This window comes from Propithecus coquereli, unplaced genomic scaffold, assembly GCF_000956105.1.
Source record: "Propithecus coquereli isolate 6110/MARCELLA unplaced genomic scaffold, Pcoq_1.0 Scaffold216, whole genome shotgun sequence".
NCBI lineage: Eukaryota > Metazoa > Chordata > Mammalia > Primates > Indriidae > Propithecus > Propithecus coquereli.
The window spans coordinates 2,896,851-2,919,766 of NW_012146745.1; the positions used below are offsets into that span (position 1 = coordinate 2,896,851).

At 47.0% G+C, this 22,916-nt stretch overlaps 1 pseudogene; it reads right to left on the minus strand.

Annotated features, from left to right (window-relative positions):
• Positions 1-296: 296 nt before the first annotated feature.
• LOC105810613 overlaps positions 297-22,916 on the minus strand; it is a 28,781-nt pseudogene continuing 6,161 nt past the window's right edge.

Genomic DNA, 22,916 nt, shown 5'->3' on the forward strand with positions numbered 1-22,916 from the left:
CCTGGACCAGGGGCAGGGGGGGGCGGGGGCTCTTCTTTACTTTTCCAGGAATGGCGATGAGCTCAGAGTCAGACAGTGTCCATCAGAAACCGTTTAGAAAGGGACCCCTGGCTGCACTGTCCCCCTGTGCAGACAGGAGGGGTTTGGGCCAGGCCCCAGGAAGAGCTGCTGGGGTCGTGACTGCTGAGGGGCAGGTGGCTCAGGGGGGGGTTTATGTCCTCCTCCCCTCCCCCGACGGCTGCAGCCTCTCCCGTGCGGAGGCGCCGTCCCACCTGTGGGGCTTCGCGGAAGACAGATCAGGTCAGGACGGCAAAGCACTCCAGGTCCTTTGATCCTGTGTCCTGAGAAAGAGCCTGCAGGGGTGACCACAGGTGGGGGTCCAGCAGGCGGAGAGGAGAAGGTTCCAGATTCCTTGAGGCTCGCTTCAGACAGGAAACTCAGGCCCTGCAAGGTCCAGTGACTCTCAGGTGGTGAATTTGGCTTTTTCCCTCTCCGGGGGTCTTTCAGCGACCTGCGGTCTCCCAAACTTGAGGGCCGATGAGAGTCGCCTGGGTGCTTTTTGGGAAGGTCGGTTTCTGACCCTCTGCTCGGGGCCTCTCTGCACAGATGTCTGGGTGGGGCCCAGGCCTGTGGCTCTGCAGGTCACACGCTGGAAAACAGGGCTTCACGCAACGCCCCTTTCAGAACCGGGGGATTCTTCCCCAAGGCCCTCTGCCGCCCGCCCTGCCTCCCTGGACCTTGCCAGTGCTGCAGCGACTGTTAGGTGGGGCTGTGGCTCTCAGGGAAGCCAGAACACGGCAGGACGCCAAATCTCATGGCTGTGACACCCAGTGCCTGGTCCCCTCGCAGCGAGGGAGCTCCCCAGGGGACTGCTCTTGTCTCTGCCTCCCCCGAGGGACAGGCAGTGCCTTGCTGTCCCCCAAAGAGTACTCTCGAGTTGGGCTGGACGTTAGCATCTTAGAGGACATCAGGATCCCCTCCAACCCCCCTCGCTTTACACGAAAAGAAGCCGAGGCCAGTGACGGTGGCCAGCCTGACTCCAGGCACCTGCCCGCTAGGCTCTGTGACCTCGCTTCCCACCAGCCTCTTCTCCCTCTGCCACTCTGTTCTAGGCTAAAAAAAAACTCTCCTCCTTGAGGACTCACACGTTTTAAATATTTGGAGACTGTTGTCATGTCACCCTGTGGTTGTTGCTTGGCCAGCGATCCGCAATGCCATGTGTATTTAAAGACTATTGTCTAAGCAGCCTCCCCTGCCTGCCCCCGCTCCCCTCAGTGGTTGCTGTGCTTGAGGTCCCCACTCACCTGGCTGGCGTGGTCCGTCCCCCTCAGGGGCCTGTCTTGGATGGGGGGGTCTCTGGAGACCTGAGGTGGGGGGTTTTCAGGGGAGGGGGCACGGGAAAGAGTCTTTTGCACCAAGGAGCAGGACTGGGGCCCACCCCTCCACAGCCTCAGCCGGACACCGAGTGTGGGCGGCCCAGGCTTGCCCAAGGCCCTCACATCCTCCAGGAAGCTGGAGGAACGTGGTCAGTGGGTCCAGACTCAGGGCAGTGGAGCATGGCTCTTGTGTGTCCTGGGCCAGTACTCAGCACCTGAGCCTCAGTTTCCTCATCTGTAAAACAGGGTAACAATTTCCTCCTGAAAAAGAGGTCAGAACTAGCACCTCCACAGTTACCCTGACCTTATGTGCTGATGGTATTTTCTGATCCCCAAAGCAGGACATGCGTGACAAGGCAATTTTGGGGGACAATGAGGGGAGATTATTTGAAATTGAATTTTCTGCGAAAAATCCAGAATGTGTAGTTTGGTTGCTGTTTCCACTGGTGAAAATGGGTATTTAATTATAATAATTAACTAACAAATGTATTGTCATTCATTCGGCATGTTTTAGTTTAGTTTACACACTATATTGTCATTTAATTCCCATCAGTATTTAGGCAAGTATTTTTATTATTAATTATTATTATCAAGATTCCCATTTTACAGATGAGGAAGTTGAGCTCTGAAATGTTAAGTGACTTCAGCAAGGTAACCTAGTGGGCAGAACTAAGACTAACCCACCAAGTCTTGTCTTTTAGACTAGTTGAGGCTTATTTCATATTACCCCATTCTAAAACCAGAAAGATAAATTACTTCCTTACTTACACAACTTGTAAAGATTTTATGCCTTTCAGAATCAGAATTAGAATGGATAAATTACAATACATTCATACAATGGAGTGCTATGTAACAGTCAAGTAAACTACAGCTATGTATGTCAGTGTAGATGAGATGGAGGGAACATATATTGAGAGAGAGAGGCGAGTTGCAGAAGAATACACCCATAGTATATCATTTTATGTCTAATAGAGGTACATCTGTACCATGTTTAGAAGAAAATAGTCTGTACTTACCACACAACCCAGCAATTGCAGTCTTGGCCATTCATAACAGAGGAATGAAATCTTACGTCCACGCAAAACCTCTACACAAATGTTTGTAGTAGCTTTATTTGTAATAGCCCCAAACTGGAAACAACCCAAATATCCTTCAACAGGCAAAGGGTTAAACACACTGTGGTACATTCAGACAGTGAAATACTACTAAGCAATAAAAAAGAGCAAACTATTTATTGATACGACAATTTAGATGGACCTCAAGACTATTATGCTAAGTGAAAAAAGCCAATCTCAAAAGATTATATATTGTAATTCCATTGTATAACTTGGCATGGCAAGATTATAGATATGGAGACCAGGTTAGTGTTGCCAGGGGCTGGGGAAGGGAAGAGAGCAGAAGGTGGGAGTGGCTGTAAAGGGTCCTTGTGCTGGGCTGTTCTGTATCTTGGCTGTGCTGGCGGCCACGTGAATCTACATGAGATAAAATTGCACAGAACTGAATACACACACGCAAGTGTGTGTAAGATCTGGTGAAATCCGAATAAGGCTGGCGGGTTGTTTCCATGCCAGTTTTCTGTTGTGATATTGCATTAGAGTTTTGCAAGACGTTACCACTGGACGAAACTGGGTGACAGGTATATGGGCTCTCTCTGTTATTTTTTACAGCTGCATGTGAGTCTACAATTATCTCAAGATAAGGAGTTTAAAAAATAGTGTGAAGGATAAAGACACATGAAGATAGTAAAGACCAAGTTGAAGACGTGGTTGCATTTGAGGTAGAAGAAAGGAAATGGGATTGGCTTAGGCTTGTGGTTTTCGACACACTTGTGAATATTTCATTTTTTAACTTGGTGGTAGATGCACCGTTGTTCATTATCTTATTTGTTATTTCTTTCAGCATGACTGAATTATTCCATAATTAGAATAATAATAATTACACAATTTTTGAAAACCCCAAAATTATGTTTTAAGAAAGAGAACTGAAACGGAGTAAAAAGGATTCAAATTTGGTTGTGAATCTGTTTCATCTTGTGTCTTGTGTAAAATGCCCTTGAGTAAAAAGCTGCCAGTTTCTGACATTTGGCAGGCGATATTTGAAGCAGCCCAGGGACTCTGTAAAATGAAAATGACGGGTCTGTACGTGCCAGCCCTGTCACCCACTGGCATCGTCTGAGCAAGTGGATGAAGCTCTTACCAAACAGGTGATGTGATTTTAAGCAGCATAGACCAGGGCCTCCTGCACTGCCTGGCCAGCTTCTTGGAGGGGTCTGGGAGCATGCCTCGGTCTCCCCGGCAGGCAGGGAAGGGTTAAGGGGGCTGGGGGGCAGGATGTGTTCAGCTGAGCATTGCTGGCGATCAGTGAGGACCAGCTGAGCAAAGCCTGGGAAGCGGTGCAGGGTTTCCCGGGCACCCTGGGATTGGAGCAGCAAGGCTTTGTTTGGAAATTGCAAGGATTTGGTGTCTGTCAAGTGTCATTAGTGCACTGGGAGCTGGAGAGGCCTTGAGAGCCAGGCTCTATCCCTGCCTTACGGGCTCACCCGACAAATGACTTGGGGATTGAGATTCAACAACGCTTAAATGGAAATAGCAGCAGCAGCCTCCGACATTTCCTGCTCAAGCTTTGCTGAGAGTATAAATCCCAGCAATTTCCCCAACATCCTTTTTCTACCTGTTGGCCACTTTAGCCCAACCAGGCCCGGGGCCAGAGGCAAAGCAGGTAGCACACGTTGTGTCAGAAATTAGCCACGGGCCCCCAAAAATGATAAGACACCAAAGATTTAGGTAAAACTTGAGCAAGGGAGGGAAGGGGGCAGACTGCTCTCAGTTTTGCCCACGCTGCCTTCCTGGCTGGAGGGAAGGGTTTCCTCGCCACTTAGGCTCTCCATCATTGGAGTAACTTCAAGTTGGGGAAAAGCAAATGAAAAGACAGTCAGGTTAGCTGAGAGTCAAAGTCAGAAAAAATGCCCTGGAGTGGTGTGTGTCTGCTCTGAGTAATGGGCAGGCCCTTCATGGTGGTGCAGGAGGTGCACTGCCCAAATCCAGGAGGGGCTGTGCACGTCACCGTCAACGGGAATGACGTCTTCTGGAGTTGGGCAGTGCGTGGCTGCATGTGGGCAGGTTTGGGAGGGGTCCCAATGGAGTGATACACAGTTAACACGTGCTAATCAGCTACTTGCGTCAGGTGCGGTGCAAAGGGCTTTCTGTGTGCCATCTGGTAACTCACAGCAGTTGGGCAGGTGGGGATTCTGCCCACAGTAAAATGCACCAGGGAGATGCCATGTCTTCACTTCGCACATAAAGGTTCCTGGCTTTCCAGCAACTTCAAGTGCAAGTTGTAAACAATTTTGAAAGTGTGTGTTCCACTTGTTTTACATGGTATCTATGTAGGTATTCACGTGCACACATACATGACGGAGAAAGACTGAGCCAGCAACAGGCTGAGTCTGAATTTGTATTGGGTGTCGGTTATGAGAAACCTAAGTTCTCACCCTCTCTAGGCCTCTGGTTCCCCACCAGCCTGTCTTTCTCTGGACTGAGTTTCCTGCCTCTTTCCCTCTCTAGCACGGGCTGTGAAGCCGGGAGGTCACGTCTAATGATGATAGCTGTGGTTCCTGGAATCAGGGTGAAAAACCCACAGAAGGTGTGTTGTCTTGGCAGTTTTCCTGCATGCCTTCCTCACCCAGAGAGGAGAAGCATCTCGGCTGCCCCTGCCTTGTCCTTTCTCTGGCTGAGGCTGTGGGAGCAAACCTTGTGGAACTGTGGGGCTACGTGTGCGAGCTCAGGCTTCCAGACCACCGGCCCCATCCAGGCCTGGCCGGGTGGGTTTCGGGGACAGCTGGCCTCCCGGAGGGAGGTACGAGGGATCCTGTTTTATAGATAAGGTGACTAAGGCTCAGCGAAGTTAAGCGACTCGCCCACGACTAGCTCGTGGCCTAAACCTGGATTTGACCCAGTCCAAAGCCTTTTCGACATGTTGCCTCCCTCTGAAGCCTGCTGGGGGCTGGAATCCCAAGCTGGAAAGACGGGGGAGCCGGCCCTTCCCTGCGAGTGAGAGCCCCAGTCCCTGGAGCCACCGTCTTGGACATCGGAACCCTCCTCCGGGGGCCGTTGCCGGCCTCCACCTGCCGGTCCAGCCGTGCCCTCGTCCACAGTGCTCCCAGACAGCTAACGTCTGCCCGCAGCTACTGTGTGTCAGGCACCGTGCAAAGGGTCTGAGGAACGTTCTCTAATCCTCACAGCAGGGAAGATGCCAAGTGTTCGTGCACCAGGCGAAGGGCCCTCCGGGACTCTCACTGACTCAGCGTGCCTGCCCACCCAGAAAGATGGTGGCGGAAGGGGCAGCTGCTTCTACCACCTGTCAACAGCTGCTCACGGTCCTTAAAAAAATTGACCACTCCTAAAATTCCAGTATCCCAGAATATCATAAAAGCCCGTGAGAAACCTTCTAGGATGGCCTCACACCAGAGGGTCCCCGCACCGGCTAGAGGGTCCACCCACTGGGGCAACCAGGAAGCGAGGAAGGTTCCCTTCTGCAGGGCAGGTCCCTGGACTGCCGCCTCATTCTCATGCTCCTTTTCTGGATCAAGCTACTTCGAGTGCTATCCGTGAGGCAGTGATGTGGAAGGCAGGATGGAGAAGTTTTGGGGAACAGGCTGCAGACTCCTAGCAGAGGGCAGGTACCCAGCGCTGCTGACCCCCAGTCGGCCCAGCCCAGCCCTGTCTCACATCCCTCCATAGACCTCCAGGACGCCCTCTAGGGCATCTCCAGAAATGCAAAGTGCTTTCTGCCCCTACTCCAGGCAAATCCTCTATTTTAGCACCCAATGCTTGCTTCCTCTTGCCTGGTCACCCCCAGACCACTCAAGTTCTAGCAGCGGCTCTTACCAGGGGGCATATTAGTCCCCACAAAACCAACCCCCACCCCCTCACTTCCCGTCTCCTGGGTTAGCCAGGTGCAGACATTAGGCTAATTCGCCCCTCCTGGTGCCGCCCCACCTCATCTTGGATTTCAGACACGGCAGTATGCTTCCACCCTCTTGTTTTCAGTGGGTTACGTCTGCTTTATGACGCATCGGTGCTTCCTAGACCCTCAGGACAGCCGCCTCCCCGCGGTCGCAGGCACCTCTTCTTTTAAAGAGTTCGAACGCGTTTGGGCTTAGGACCCCTGGCTCGTCTCTGCGAGCTGGGGAGGGCTAGGGAGGAAGGCTGTAGGAAAGATTTCTCCTTCACAGCATCGCTTGCCGAAGCCTTAGTCAGTTATTCGACTCCTGATAACACGGTAATTAATAATGTAATAAGATGCAATTTATAGGCACTTGTGCCTGAAGGCCTTGGGTCCCAAGGCCCTTGGTAAAAGGCAAAATTAAAAGCATCCATAATCGCAAAGAAGACAGCATGACCAGAGCCCATAGGCTGAAAATAACTGGGGGCCGCCGGTGCTCCGCACTCAGTGGGCGGCAGTTCAAGCTCTGAGCTCCCAAGAGAATCCCCGCCCCCAGTCTCTAGACTCAGTAGTGTGGGCAGTCGCTGGCCACGTGCATTTGATGGCCAGCATCCCCCCAACAGACTGGCAACAGACCTCCTAAGAAAAGCCTTTATTTTTATCCACTCTTTATCTCTGCGACTGGAAGACAGGAAAGACGTAGACGGGAGTAAGTTGGAGTCCCAGCTCTGCTATTTACCGGCTGTTGACCTTGGGTGCCTCTCTACACCTCAGTTTTCACTTTATGGGATTGTTGTGGCGGGCGGGGAACAGCTACAGAGCCCTTTTGAGTTGACAAAGTGCATTTTGGCATGCATTATTTTCTATAATTCTTTAACAACTCTCTGAGGTTTCGCAGCAGAGACTACCTACCCAATATCTATCCTCATCTACTTTGTTTCTAACAGACTCATTTTATTCCAGGCGGCATTGTGCACAACTAAAAGGCATTTCCCAGCCTTCCTTACAGCGAGGGTTGCTCAGTGAGAAGTAGGCGAGAGTTGCCGAGTGCGATGCAGTCCCAGGAAAATTCCTTCCGGGGGCTGACTCAGCTAAGAGTCTGCCCTTTTGCCCATCCCTTTTCCTTCTAATTCCTAGCTAGAATTCAGGTAAAGCACCTTTAATCTTTAGACATGGTGGCTGGCATTCTGGCAGCCGTGGTGGGCTATGAGTTGTACTTGAAGCTGAAAGCCACGTGGCAAGGATGGAGAAACAGAAAAATAGAAAGAGACTGGATGGAGTCTCCGATGACTGGGAGCTGTCGCAGCAACTCGGAACACCTGTCTATCGATTTCCTTCACATGAGAAGATAATAAACTTCTATCTTGTTTACGCCAACGCAATCCATCTTCTACTGGTATATATGATTATTCTGTCTTTCAAAGGGGGAAATTGTGAAATTGTGGCTCAGCAAAGTTAATCTTGCCCCAAACTACGCCTTTAGTAGAAGAAGAGGCTGCAGTCACAGCTGAGAGAGAGCAGCCTTTCCACATCCCCAGACTGCTCTCCAGTTTGCACAGCTGCACAGTTGCATGGCTCTGTGAACGTCCGGAATTAGGTGGTGTCCTTTTGCCTGGAGATGAAAGCACCTCGTTGCCTTTCAGCATCCAGAACTGCCACTTCCTGAGGGCTCTTTTCATCTCTCTTGCTTTTCTTTTTATTTCTCCCTCCTCCCTCCCCATGGCCCTCTTGCCATCAGCACCTCCCAAACCGTTTTACCTACTAACGGGGAGGGTACTGTTTGGCAACCACCCCGGGCCGGGCGTGGGAAGTAGAGGGCAGAGGCAGCCGCTGCTTTTGCCTGTCCCTGGAAGAACCAAGATGGAGCCCTTCCAACCCCAGGGCTGCCTCCCTCTTGGAGTTCACAGCCCTGGCTCCCCAGTGTTGCCAGGCAGGAGAGGACCTGCCCCCGCGCCTGTCTCCAGCCCTCAGCCAGCCTCCTCCCCCCACTGGAATGACAAGGAGCAGGCAGGTGTGCGTGCACCGTGAACTTCTCGGAAGTCCGTGAGAGGCTGGCAGTGGGATGACGGATCCAGCCTGTCCCAGGAGGGTGAGCTGGGGTAAATCAGCTTCCCTCTGTGCCACACAGAAGAGCTTCTGCCATCCTCTGACCCATCCACTGGCTTAGAAAACTGAATGTTGGTTTTCGATTTGGCAGGATGAATTCAGGGATGCTAAGCCAGATAGAGGTGGTCTTGGAGAGGTCCTGAGAGCTGAGCTGGCAGCCCACAGCACACGAGGAGGCGACCCTATCCTGGACCTGGCTGGATGTGGGCAGGGAAGGGTCGGTGGTCATGTCCTCAGGACCTGGGGACTCAGAGCATAACAAAGACTTTTTTCTTGTATACGAAGTACATGAAGGGAGAGAAGAGGTTCGTATTGTGTTTTTAACTCCTCACTCAATCCAAGCACGTCAGAGCCTGGGAAAATGTTTCTCTTTCCCTCTGATCAATCAGTCGATTGAAGCAAAGAGCAATGGTAGCTAATACTTACATACAGCTCACCGTGCCAAGCACTGGCATGTATATTATCTCACTTAATCCTTGCAATAACTGTCTGCAACAGCCGCTGCTGCTACACTCGTTTTATAGGGGAGAACACTGAGAAGCAGGACAGTGCAGTAACTCGTCCAGAGTTTCCGAGCTGGAGAGGGGCGGAGCCTCAAACTAAGGCAATGTGGCTCCGGAGTTTGCGCTCTGAGCCGTGACAAGCACTGCAGGGTTCTCCAAAGAGGCTGGACCTTGGGGTCCCTGGGAAAGTATGGAGACAGGATGACTTTGGTTCAGTCACTAGCTCTGCCACTTAGAAGGACCGGTTTTATCATCAAGACGATTAGGATGTGAATATCTATTCCGTAAGAGGAATGTATGTAAAATCGTGGCTCCCTCTGCATTCCATGATTATCCATTACTTTTGCTCGAGGTCCCTTTTTTCCCCAGACATGCCTCATCGCCCATTCCACGTGCTCATCCCGACTTCACAACCGCCGGCCGGAGAGCAGGACCAGGCGCACGTATCCTCATTTTACATGCGAGAAAAACGACGCCTAGCATCGTGTCCTAAACTCCTTCCAGAACATCCTACTAGCTCTCTCTTACCTTTTAAATATCTTTTCAGAACTTTTACCTACTTTTTAATTGAGAAATAAAACTTGCATATAGTTATTGTGTACAATATGATGTTTCGAAGTATGCATACATCGTGGAATGGCTAAATCGAGCTAAATAACATGTGTGTTACCTCACATACTTATTTTGTGTGGTGAGAGGGTGAAATCTACTCTCTTAACCATTTTAAAGAATACAATACATTGGTATTAACTATATTCACCGTGTCTTACAATAGATCTCTTGAATGTATGCCTCCTGTCTAACTAATTTTGAGTCCTTTCACCAACATCTCCCTAAACCCCTCGTCCCCTGGTACCCGCCATTCTACTTTCTCCTTCTAGGAGTTGGAGTGTTTTAGATTCCACGTATAAGTGAGCCCGTGTGGTATACATATCATCTTTTAAATGACTCTAACAGTGAGGAAGAATATAGAGTGGCTTTCCCATGTTCTTCCTTGGCATCGACTACTGTTCGTCTCCTTTCTAAGCATGGAGCTACTCACTCACAATGCGTATGGTTGTGTGTATCCATTGCTTGTCTCGTGTGCTTCGCAATGTGTCACTGTCTAGAGGCGTCCTCCATGTTTTTAACGGTGCTGTGCTATTCTATAGCATAGACATATCATTGTTTGTTTATCCCCTTTCCTATTATTGGGCATTTAGGCTAATTCCAATTTTTTTGCAATTATGAGATAATAAATGCTGCTTAGTATCACCCCTGGGCTATTTTTTAAAATGCCGCAATGATTACCCTTATCCATATATTCCAGTGCACACACGCGATGATTTTCATCGAATAGATTTCTAAGTGTGTAAGTATGGGCCTAATAGTATGGATATTTAAAAACTTTAAGTACTACCACATTTTAATCCAAACAAGTTTTGCCAAATGACATGTCCCTCAACAGAAACCAAGAATAGCCATTCTCTTGTCAGTGCTTAGTATTTTCAATTTTCTACATTTTTACTCTAGTGAGTAAAAAATAACACCTTATTGTTGGTTTAAATTGAATTTCCCGGATTACAAGGTTAAGCGTTTAAAAAATATTTGTTAGCCATTTGTATTTCTTCTTCTATAAAATCTCATTTATATCCTTTTCTTCTTCTCCCATTGGGTTCTGGCTTTTCTCTATTGATGTGTAATAACTCTCTCTATTCTAGATATTGATTTTTTTTCTGTTGCATATATTGCAAGAGTTTTCCCCCTGGTCTCTCTCTCCTGTCTTTTAACTTTGTGGAATCTTTTGGTGTACAGAAGATTTACATTTCTGTGTAAGTATTTATTGCCTCTCTTTACTTTTCAAATTATGAAATGTTCCTAACTTATAGACAAATATAAAGGATAACATAGAATTTATATACTCACCACCAACTTTAGAACATCTTAACATCTTGCCACATTTAAATACTCTCATTATCTTACAATTTTTATTTGGAGTTTTAATTTTACCCTTTAACAGCCAAACAAAAACATTTATCCTTTTACAGCAAGTTGCAATTGCATTCCCCACTGTGTTCTGTACATTTCTGGGTTTGCCATTGCTTCTTGGGGTCTTCCCTCTGGCTTTATTTGATTTCTCAGTGAAGTACATTCTTGATAGTGCATATAGTGAGGGTCTGTGGATGTCAAATTATTTTAGTATTTTTAATATTGACAAATGTCTTTGTTTTGCCTTCACTCTGAAATAATAGCCGCGGTGGTGACTGCTGGCACCCACCGCATATCCTGTTCTCTGTCTTCCTTAGAAACAGAACTGGAACATGACTTTACTGGGGGCAGTCACATGCTCGGCAGAATGACTACATTTTCCAGACTCCTTCGTAGCCGGGAGTGGCCAATGGGATGTAAGCAGAAAACACTGGGTGGGGCAATCTCCCTAAAGGGGGCTGACTTTGCTAAGAGGGTCACATGTTTGCCCTTGTCCTTTTTCCTGGGACACAGGAACCTTCATGTGACAGTGGGAAGAGAAGCTACAAGCTAAGGAAGGCAGAGAACAATTGTGATGTCCCATGCCACTCCGGGACTGCCACTTCCATGCCTTTTGATGTGAGAGAACGAATCCTTTATTTAATTTGTCTTAGCCTCTGCTATTAGGTGTTTAATGATAACAGCAAATCTCAATCTAGGTTAGTATTTATTTTCCTCAAACACTTTGATGTGATATTCTATTGTCCTTCTGCATCTGCTGTTCTGGATGAGAGGTCTGCTGTTCGTCTCATTGTTCTATCTTGGTGTCTGGGTAATTGTAAACATTTCCTCATGATCCCTGTTATTCCTTAATGTGTATGTAAGTCGATTCATTTTTATTTATCGTGCTAGATACTTACAATGCACTTTCCATTTAAAGACTCGTGTCTTTATCTAATTTTGGAGAGGTTTCAGCAATTTTCTCTTTAAATATTGATTCTCTGCCATTCCTTTCATTCTCTTTTCCTGGAATTAGATAAATGTTAAGACCTCTCTCTCAATTGTTCCTTCTTGTCTCTTAATTACATTTTCAATATATTTCTCTCTATATATACATAAACATTCATATATACATAGTAAATATATGTGTGTATGTACACACACAAACACACACACACACACACACACACACTGGATTCTAGGTGAATTTCTTGGTTTCATCTTCCAGATTATAAAATCTTTAACAGCATCCAATCTCAAATTTGAGGTATTGAATTTTTAGAATTCAATAATATTTTTCTTTAATTTCTAGGATTTCTAATGGGTTCTCCGTCTTATCTTACTATTCATATTTTATTGCTGCCTGATTTTATAATTTCTTATTTTTTTCAATATGGAAGTTATAGCTTCACTTTTCCCTAAGAACATACTAAAGATACTACACTCCAACTGTTGTATAAAATTAATTTCATCTAAAGTGAATTTATGTTCAGCTGCTTTGCTGTCTGTATTAGCTCTCGATTTCTTTATGTATATTAGAATTTTGGTTTGAAGGCTCATTTTGAAGGAATTTTTTATTTCTTTGTTTTTTCTCTCTCCTCTCTAGTAAGCTGTTTTCTGGTTGCCCCTGCCTGCCTAGAGTCGCCAGATAAAATACAAAAATGTCCACTAAATTCGAATTTCAGCCAGACAACAATTTTTTAGTGTAAGTATGCCTCAAATATTGAATGAATGTACTTTATCATAAAATTATTTGTTGTTTATCTGAAATTCAAATGTAAATGAATGTCCTGTAATTTCATTTGCTAAATCTGGCAAACCTGTACCTACCCTCGACACCCCTATCTCTAGATCCAGATCATACGGAGGTTTGGGTTATTACTCCATGATGGTATTTAGGTTACCACCACCAACAAAATGAAATACAACACAGCAATGCAAAATAAGGCAAAGCAAAAAAGCTGCCTTTTCAGGACAATGGAGAAAATTCTTGCTATCTGAGAATTAAGAATTCCTTCTTCGGGGACAGGACCTTCTCTACTGCTTGCAAAGTATAAAAGACCAGTACTCGAAGCTCCGCCCTTAAGCTCTCCCCGCAGCCTTGAAACAGCACTCTCCCTCTGAATGTGGCCATGCACATCACTTGTAAGTAAGTCCACCCAGTCAAAAGAGCACTGAATTTGTCCTGTACACAGGTCAAGATAGATATTGGGAACCATGATTTACAAAAGAAAGGGAAGGGGCAGTTCCTGTCCCCAAAGACCAGGTCTTGTTCTGTCACCCAGTTAGACTGCAGTGGTGCAATCACAGCTCACTGTAGCCTCGAACCCCTGGGCTCAAGCAATCCTCCTGCCTCAGCCTCCCAGTGATTACAGGTGCTCGATACCATGCCTGGCTATAGAGATGGGATCTGGCTATGTTGCCCAAGCTGTTCTCTAACCCCTGGCCTCAAGCGATCCTCTGGTCTCAGCCTCTGGAGTTGCTGGGATTACAGATGTGAGCCACTGCACCTGGTCCCAAAGAATTTACAATCTAGTTTGAAGTTACAACAAACACAGTAAGAAATATAGAAAGAAATTTACCAAACAGAAGAGAAAGTCGATGCCAACCAACTAGACTGGGGCTGATGCTGATGACAGCAGTTAATCGGGATGGTGTCTCAGAAGAGGAAGCCGCTATTTACTGAGTATCTATTAGGAGCCACCTAGATGATCTCACTTAATTCTCATCATAGTTTTATGAGGCAGGATTCATCATCTTGATTTTATAGAGGAGGAAACAGAGTTTCAGAATGATTAAATACCTTGCCCTGTGTCACATTTATAATAAATGGGTCTTCCAACCCCACACTATTCGCACAAATCCATGGGTCAGTGCTGTCTGCTTATCACTAGGAAATACTGGGAAGGGAGGCTGAGGAATAGTGGTCTCATTTTAAGGCCTTAAAATGTGAAATTAGAAAAACACCACAGAAATCATTCTAAAAGGATGATCTTGCAACACTTCTATTAGTTTTTCCTGTACTTTTCTAGAGACAGACCTTGGATGGATCAAAATGTATTGACTAAGGTCTTGGCAGAAAAGGGAAGGGGTTCAGAACTATGGCTGTTGACGTTTTTGTTTGTTTAGGTGTCTGTCCCCTGACTTCTTTGAGCCCTAGACTAATTCTGGGAGATTTATAGTAATTTGAATCACCACACTGAATCTGAATGCTGTTATGAAATAAACCGTGATTGGGTTTTGATGGATTCCCTTGGAAAGTGAATTATTGTGCCCCGAGAGAGCTGGGTGCTGTAAAGTTTTATATCCCCGAGTTGGGAATGACTGTGTTTCCTCAGAGTAGCAGAGGTGCCAGTAACTTATTTCTGTCTTCTCGAATATGTGGCCATGAAGTTTACAGCATTACACACCATCAACCTGTACTCAGGTACTGTTCTTCCCTGGCGCCTTCTAATCCTCTTCCGTAGAATTTGGGGGGCATGAGACAGGGGGAGTGTTTGCCATGAGTTGAGCTTCCAAATGAGATAGAAATGTCCCTGTGCTACCAGTGTACAGAACGGCAATATTTATGTGAGGTTCCTCTGAGCACTGAATTGGGGAAAATGATTAATTGTGCTGGAAACACGCTAGGAAACCTAACTACTGAGTTTGTGGGCCTGAACTAAAAGTGCAGGAGAAATTAGAGAGGAGGGAGAACGTGCCCCTCCTTCCAAAAATCCTTGAGAAAAGCAATAGAGAGAATTGAGCCAGGAGAGAGCAGACTTTAACTTATCCACACCAGCGCTGCCTGGTGTTAGCAAGTGTAACCGGGTGATACCACTGAATCTAACCATCTTCTTTACAACATAATCTCATGTTGGCGTTTGCTTTATAATTTTCTACTTCCATTCATTCATTCTCTTATGTGTGCATTTATTCAGTGTTTACTGAGTGCCTACTATGTATCAGGCAGGTTACTGAGCCCTAGGATATGATGGGGAGTAAATGATGATACGGTCCCCACCCTGATGAAGACTAGAGTTCAGTGCAAGTGGCAGAAAATTAAACAGTCAAAAGCCACTGCGATACTACCGCCAAAAAGAATTTAGAGCTGGGCGCAGTGGTGCGTGCCTGTAGTGCAAGCTGCTCAGGAGGCTGAGGCGGGAGAATCACCAGAGCCCAGGAGTCCGAGGCTGCAGTGAGCTGTGATAGCACCTGTGAATAGTCACTGCAATCCAACATGCGCAACACAGCGAGACCCCATCTCTAAAATAAAATAAAAATAAAAAGTTAGCCAGACATGGCTATAGTTCCAGCTGCTTGGGAGGCTGATGCAGGAGGATTGCTTGAACCCGGAGTTCAAGACCAGCCTGTGCAACATAGTGAGACCCTGTTTCCAAAAAAAGAAAGAAGAAGTTATAGTATTCTGAGGATATATTATATGTGGCAGGTACTGTTCTAAGAGCTGAGGGTATATCAGTAAACAGGGAAAAATCCTGCCCTCTTGAAGCTTATGTTCTAGCACAGGAGAGAAAGCCCAAAGAAACATAACTTCAAAATAAACACACACTGTAATTTCAGGTAGTAATAAATACTATGATAAAAATAAAGCAGCGTAAGTGGCCAGAGTGCGCCTGGGTGGCACTTTGGTTGGGACAGCCCCTCTGAAGGGATGACTCTTGAGCAGAGAACTGGAAGACCTGAGAGAGGACCCCGCAGAGATCGGGGACGAGACAGCTCCAGGGGGGAGAACAGCACCGCAGAGGCTCCGAGGCTGCCGTGTGGGGAGACTGTGGGGGGCGGGAGTGGAGACAGTGCGGCGGCTGCAGGAGCCCAGGGGAGAGGTGACCGGGGCTTGGACCGGCTGGTGGTGGTGGAGGAGGTTTGACGTGGTGGCCTTCAGGTTTCCTCTGTTATGAGAGGATTCAACCCAGTCAGGGAGGTCAGGGCCGACTTTCCCCAGGAGGTACCATTTGCTCTGAGAGCTGGAGGCCGAGTAGAAGCAAGTAGGTGAAGACGGAAGGGAAGGAAATTGCAGTGACCAGATGAGCAGGCTCTTTGGGGAGCAAGTCAAGGTGAGGCACTACAAAGGTCTGTGTGTCTGAGCAAAAATGAGGAGGGAGGTGAAGCTGCAGAGATGGGCAGGGTGGGGAGCCTGCAGCCTTGGGCCCACATGTGGCCTTCTGGATCCTCGAATACAGCCTTTTGACTGACTCCAAATTGTACAGAACAAATGCTTTTAATAAAGGGATTTAGTTTGGATTCGGTCGAGGGGCCACTCTTGGGGATGCAGAAGGCCACATGTGGTCTTGGGGCTGCAGGTTTCCCACCCCTGCTGGGCTGTGGGGACTTTGAGAGCCGCGTTGGGGAGCTTGGGCTTTTCTCTAAGTGCTGTTAGGAGTTATAGCAGGGTTTTCACAGAGGCAACATGGTCAGATGTGCATCTGGGAAAAGCCTTGGATGCAGAGTGGAGAAAGCTCCAGTTTTCTATTTGACATTTACCCTCTGAGGAAGGAGGTTCTCCTATCCCCATTCTACAGACCAGGAAACTGAGTCCCAGAGGGTGATGGCACTTGGCCGGGACACACAGCATGGCTGACTCTGGAGTCTAGATCCATGGCCCTTTGTGCCTCTCACCTTTACTGCACCCAGGGTTCTCCCCCTCTCTCCCCAGCTACCCCCGGCCCTCTTGACTAGAGCACTCAATACAATCCTGTCCTTCGACCTGCTTCTCAGACTGCAGGTCACAGCCTCTCTCCTTCCCAACCTTCCAGGATTTTGACTTCTTTCTCTGAGTTGGAAAGTTCCAAGGATGCAGGCGTGGTCTTCATTTCCCTACCCTAATCAGCATCTTTTCTGGAGGGGACAGGATATCGCTCTCCCACTCTGGCTAGAGTGCAGTGGCATCACCATAGCTCACTGTAACTTCAAACTCCTGGGCTCAGCAATCCTCCTGCCTCAGCCTCCCAAGTAGCTGGGGCTGCAGGTGTGCATGACCATGCGCGACTAATTTTTCTTTTCTTTTTTTTGTAGAGACAGGGTCTCATTCTTGCACAGGCTGGAATTGAACTCCTGGCTTCAAGCAATCCTCTCACCTCAGCCTCCCAAAGTGCTAGGATTGCAGGTGTGAGCCACCTTGCCAGGGCCCAGTCAGCATCTTTGAAATAAGCGTTGTCTGTTCATGGGGTCCTGGAGGGGTAGCACATTGCTACTAGCATCCACTCATCCCTGCCATCATCACCCCTCCTCCCTCCCTCCCTTCCGCTGTCCCTCAAACACACTGCACTCCACCTGTGCTCCAGGCCCCAGAGTTACAGAAAAGATCCTTGACCAGTGTGGAGAAAAAGACATGAAAACCAGCTACACAGTTTGAATTAATAACGGTGTCTGAAGAAGTTGGCCAGACGTTTTTGCCTGCTGGAGGCAGAGATTGGGAGCTGAACGAGGGAAGGGGATGCAGAAGGGGCTTCCCACAGAAACTTGCAAATTCACTGCCTTCGCGTCCCACAGGAGACACTGAGTAGAAAAGCCTCCTTCTAAAAATGTTCTTGGTCCTCCCAGTCCTCACAGATGGTGAGAGTGGGGAAGGTGCGGGCCGACGGAGGATGACATTTTCAACAGCTGTGGGATAAGAGGCCCAGAGCCGGGGGCTCGTGCTCCTGGAAGCCCCCAGGGAAGGGGGACCCTGAGGACGACAGGAACGGGGGCTCTGAGTCCCCCCACCCCGCCTGCCTCTCCGCTCTCCCTGCCCTCCCGGCACAGAGCGCCATCGATCCTCTGGAGTGGGGAAGGCTGTTTGGGTGTTATTTATTGTTTCGGTGGCTGCGGGTTGTGTTTATTTATTTACTTATTAATTTTGCCAGTCAAACTCAGCCGTATTGACAGGACTGAGCCTGCCCCTGGGCTCTTCCAGCCAGCCCACTGCAGTGCACAGAGAAATAATTAGTTGCTGAGGTATCAGGAACAGATGTCGAACCGACATCCTCCGTTTACTAGTGTCAAATTCAGCACTTTTCCTGCCTCCCAATAAATTGCCAGCCTCTCCCCGCCTTCCTGCCCGCGCCTGCCTACCTGGCGGGGCTTTGCTGTCTCATTAAGAGCCCAGCACACACCTCCACGCTGACCTCAGCCTCCAACGCCATCCTCTTCTCTCGCCCTTTGTGCCTTTTAAATCTTGCTCGCAGCTTTTTGGTGGACATGGCAGGCGGAGAGTGGGGCTTTGTTCCTTCCCTCCTGAGAGAAGCTGGAGCTCGTCCTGTTTCTCAGACAACGCAGCCCCCAGGAGCCCCGGGCAGGAGGAGGCGATTAATTGCTTCATACTGGGGCGGTGACCTTTGTTTCCGTGGGGCATCCTGAGGCTCTTTTGCAGATACCATCAAAGTCTGCTGCCCTTTCAAAAGCCATGCTCAGTTTCTGAACAGTACACAATTTATGTGTTCTGAAACCCTAGAAAAGGCAGAGGTGGGGTCTTGGGGGTATTTAGGGAAATGACCCCCGGGGCGGGAGTCTAGGGAGGCTAAGAAGAACATTTCAGAATACAGGTGCAATAGGCATCACGCTTTAGAGAAGCTGTTGATTTGGGCTGAAAGACGGCTGACGTCAGGGCTGACAGGAAATGTATTTGTTCATCACTCGGCTAATATTCATGGTGCTTTTTTATGTGCCGGGCATGGTGCTAGGTGCTGGGCGTGCCGGAATGAGCCACCTGTGGTCCCAGCTGTCAAGGTGTCTACAGCCAGCTGGCCAGCTGGGGAGTCCGGTGGGCTGTACTGAGGATTCTGACCTTTATCATGAATGCGCCGGGGAGCCGCTGAACAGTTTTAGGCACGGAAGTGACGTGATCTGGTTTGCATTTTAGAGAGATCTCTCTGGAGGCCAAGTGGAGGACGTATAGCAGGCGGGACTGGGGGGAACCCCAGAGATCTCATTAGGAAGCTCTTGGAATGCTATGGCTGAGAAATGACTAAGGGCCAGCAGGAAGGAAAAAGATTTTAGAGGTACAGTCAGTAGCACTTAGAGATTGGGGTTAAGATAGACGTAAAGCCATTTATTTTACAGTCTTGAGAAAGTGAAAAGATCTATCTCAGGTCATATAACCTGTAAGACGTGGCAGAACCAAGGTGTGACTTCGACTTCCTGACTTCCTCCTGAGGGTTCTGGTCGTGACTCAGAAAAAGCTGTCTCTCCCTCCAGATGAAGACCTGGAAGTTGCCTTGTGTCACCTAATCTCACAGGATCTTGGCACTGGAAATGTTCTTAAAGGTGGTCTCGTCCAGCAGTCTACCCCAGCCTCATCTACAGCCTTCCCACCAGCACTTGGGCACAGGGAACTTAGAACTTCCTAAAGCTGCCCACGCTATCCTTGGGGGGCTTCTTCCCAAAATTACACCCAAATCTACCTCTGACAGATTCTGCCCATTGCTAGTTCTACTCTAGGAGGTCGGAAAAATAGAACAAAGCTAAGCACACAGCAGATTGGAAAGCTCCTAATGGATAATGAATTCTCATCCCAGAAGCAAAGTCTTCTTGGGAGAAGGATATGAGCTCAGATGTTTGTTTAGCACTAAATAGCCAGGGTGGTGGCGAGTCACACTTCTCAGACCCCGGGAGCTGACAGCTACTCTTATCACTGGCTGCGGGGACTTTTCATCTGGGCAGAGCAGGAAACTCGTTGGTAATATTTCACCCTCCAAACTCTGGCTTTCTGGATTCCACACCCATCGTCTCCCATCTCCTGCTTCCTGTGATGTACGCAGCAATCCACCAGAACCCTGTTTGTTGCTAGTAACTACGAGCTCGCCCCTCCTACATGCAGATGAGAAGTTAGCCCCAGTGAGATCTGCGCCCGTGTCCGATTCACTAAACCTTGCAACCAGCCTAATTACCTGCTATATCAGCTTAGACACCAACAGCAGTTGGGCTCCATTTCTAACTTTTAATTGGCTGTACAGTAGAGCAGATCATGACCTCTTGCTAAACTCTTCCCATTGAGCTTTCATGTTTACATAGCACCATAAATTTGGCTCATCAGTCCTCCAGAAAGTTCCCCAAATTTCTGCCCCTTTCTGTGAAGCTGGTTATCTTCTGTGCTTGCCTTGCAGGTCTGTTTGAAGCCTGAGACTCCCCTGAACTACAGACACAGAGTGTGTGTCCACTCTTCTCCTTTCGCCCTGCCCAACCTGGGCATGCTCCAGGCCTCCCCTTGTCCCTCAAACTTACTGTTGGAATGATCCTCTTGTTTCGTCTTTTCCAAGAATCTTTAAGTCAATCAACTCTTCTCCTCCTTTGGTCACCTATGACTTACTGCTCAGACCTGTTGTCCTCAGCCAGGCAAAGGCATATTTCCACATTGTCTGAAGGTCCCTGTGCTCCCTCCTTCCTAAAGTTACCCAAATGTATTAATACAAGTTTTGCAGCAGAAAAAAAAAAAAATAAAGCTGTAAAAGCCTGGGAAAACATGAATAGTGACTGAAATGCAACAAACATATAAACAAGCCAGGTTTGAGGAAATAGAGAAAATATACCCAGAAAAATAGTGAAAGAAGATTTAAAGATTAATAATAATTAAAAAACACAAGTAGGTTGAGACTAGAGTTGCATAATAGATGTCATGTAAAAAATTGAATATTGTTAGAAATGAAGATTAGAACTGACACTGAAACAACAAATGAGTGAGATTTAAGATAAGTTGAAAAATTAAACAAAACCAAAGAAGGATGAAATAAATAGATAACTGTAATGCATGAAAAGAATAGCAGACTAACAAAATACAAAGATTCGCTCTGTGGAAAATGAGAAACAGGAAAGCTCGCCAAATATGGAAATGGTAAATAAAGGCATAATAATAGAAGGTTTCCTGGAGTTTTTTTTATACAGAATTTAATCTGTATGGAGTCCCTTTCAAGATTAATTACCAGAGAAAAATGATCAGAAAGCACTTTAGTAAACAGTACTAAAGTTTTAAAGTCAAAGAAAGGATATCCCAGGTAAATATAGGGAAGAGAAATATAATTTCTCAGCTAATTTCAAGTAACGGAGACCTGGCAAGGGAGATTCAAGCAGAGATGATAAGAACCTTAAATACAATACACGTCTCTACACTCCTAGACTCCAATAATGAAAAAAGAAAACCTACTCCTGAATGACAAGCCTAAGTGCTGTAGATTAGTGGTCTCCAACCGTTTTGGCACCAGGGACTGGTTTCAGGAAGAGGATTTTTCTAAAGAGGGGTGGGGTGGGGGGAGGTGGTGGTGATACAAGCGAGTGATGGGGAGCGGCAGTAAATACAGAAGAGGTATTGGGTTGGGGACTGGAGTTATAGATGACAGTATTCTCCAAGTTGTCTTACTGATTTGATCCTGTTAACAGTGAAAGGACTGCACAGAATTAAATAGAAGTTATTATAAATTATAATACATAGGAATAAAGATAATTTGGAGATCATTGTATGTTCATTCCTTCTGTAAACATTTAATGAGCGTCTTCTGTATATCAGGTACTGGATTGGTTTGCTAGAAACTTGCTCTAGCAAGTATTTTTTGTTTCATAGTGACAATTATTAAGATGCTATAGAACTGGCTAAAACAGAATATAGGTCATTGGGAGATAATGGAGATTCCAGAAATAGACTCTACGGAAAGAAATATTTTAAAAATATGTGACAAGGGAAATATATGGAACCACAGGAAAACAAATAATTGTATGCTTTGTTAGGATCACTAGAAGCAATGTAGAGAAAGATCCAGATCTATAACTTACATCTAGGTGGATTAGGGACTACAATGTTAAAAAAAGAAAGAAAAGAAACAGAATCTTACACAACTGTGGAGGAGAATTAATTTCTTGCTTGCTTAAACCCTAACATTGTCAGTAATAAGGATGTCAGGTTAAGAGCCACACAGAATTAAAACTTCACGAAAAACAACAAAACTCAGATGTAAAGAAAATAAATGGGAAATGCCCATCACAGGTAAGATAGAGTAAGTTCTGGATTCAAAATATATAAAGAGCCTACGCACATCTACAAGAGTCAAAACCGTGTGTCTACTGAAACGGTGGTTGGAGAATGTGAACAACTAGCAAATGTAATAGTAAAGTTAATGAGGAAGATAATCATCTCATGTGTAATTAATTTTAAAAAATTAAAGAAAAGAAAGATAAAGCAGCTATGAGCTCCCATTTCATATCCATCAGCAAAAACATGCCAAAGTAATGAAACCCAACGCTGGGGCATTTCTCTGCAGACGGGTGTTGTCTCACGACTCCAGTGTCCATGTTAATGTTCTGGAGAACAGATCTGAAAAAGTAACCCTCATCTGAGTACATGCTTCCCTGAGCCCATGTCTCCCCTTCTGGAAGTCACGGAAACCGTTGCATATTAACTGGAGTCTGCTTTTGTGCAGATGTTCATGGCAGCGTTGCTTACGAAACTTACGACCAAAACCTCACACGTCCAGGAGAGGTCAGGTACCCTGAACCTTATCAGTTCAGAAGCACAGCATAAAACCACTGACCACAAACTGAAAGTTATTCAGATACACGGAAAAAGTACACACGAAATTATTAAGAGAAAAGCACAGAACGTAAGGTCCTTCGAGCATCACCACTCGGACACGGTAGGCACTGTGGAAGATGGCGGAGAGTCCCTCAGCCTGGCGGTGGCTGTGAGGCGGCGCGGGCCAGCTTTCACTGAGCCTTCATTTTCCTCACGCCCTGTGCTGTGTCCCTCGTGAAGGTCACCTCACTTCTCTCCTCTACAGTCCGCAGCAGCTACTATCTCTGGAGAAAACCGATGCACTCAAAGTTCAGCGCTTGCCCGAGGTGAGGCAGCCTGTGAATTGTGAGCGAGGCTGGGACTTGAACTCCTGGGTCCGAGCTAACGCACAACCTGGTACTGTTGCAGCAAGTGCTGCAGCGACAGGTCCCTCAGGGATAACCGAGCGGCTCGCACAGAGTCGGAGAGTCAGCGTTTATTCTCGCAGGCGGGCCCAGAGGAGACAAGTCTCCAAATTCTGAGCACCGCTTTCTTATTTTTGTCTGGTTTTTTTTTTTTTTTTTTTTT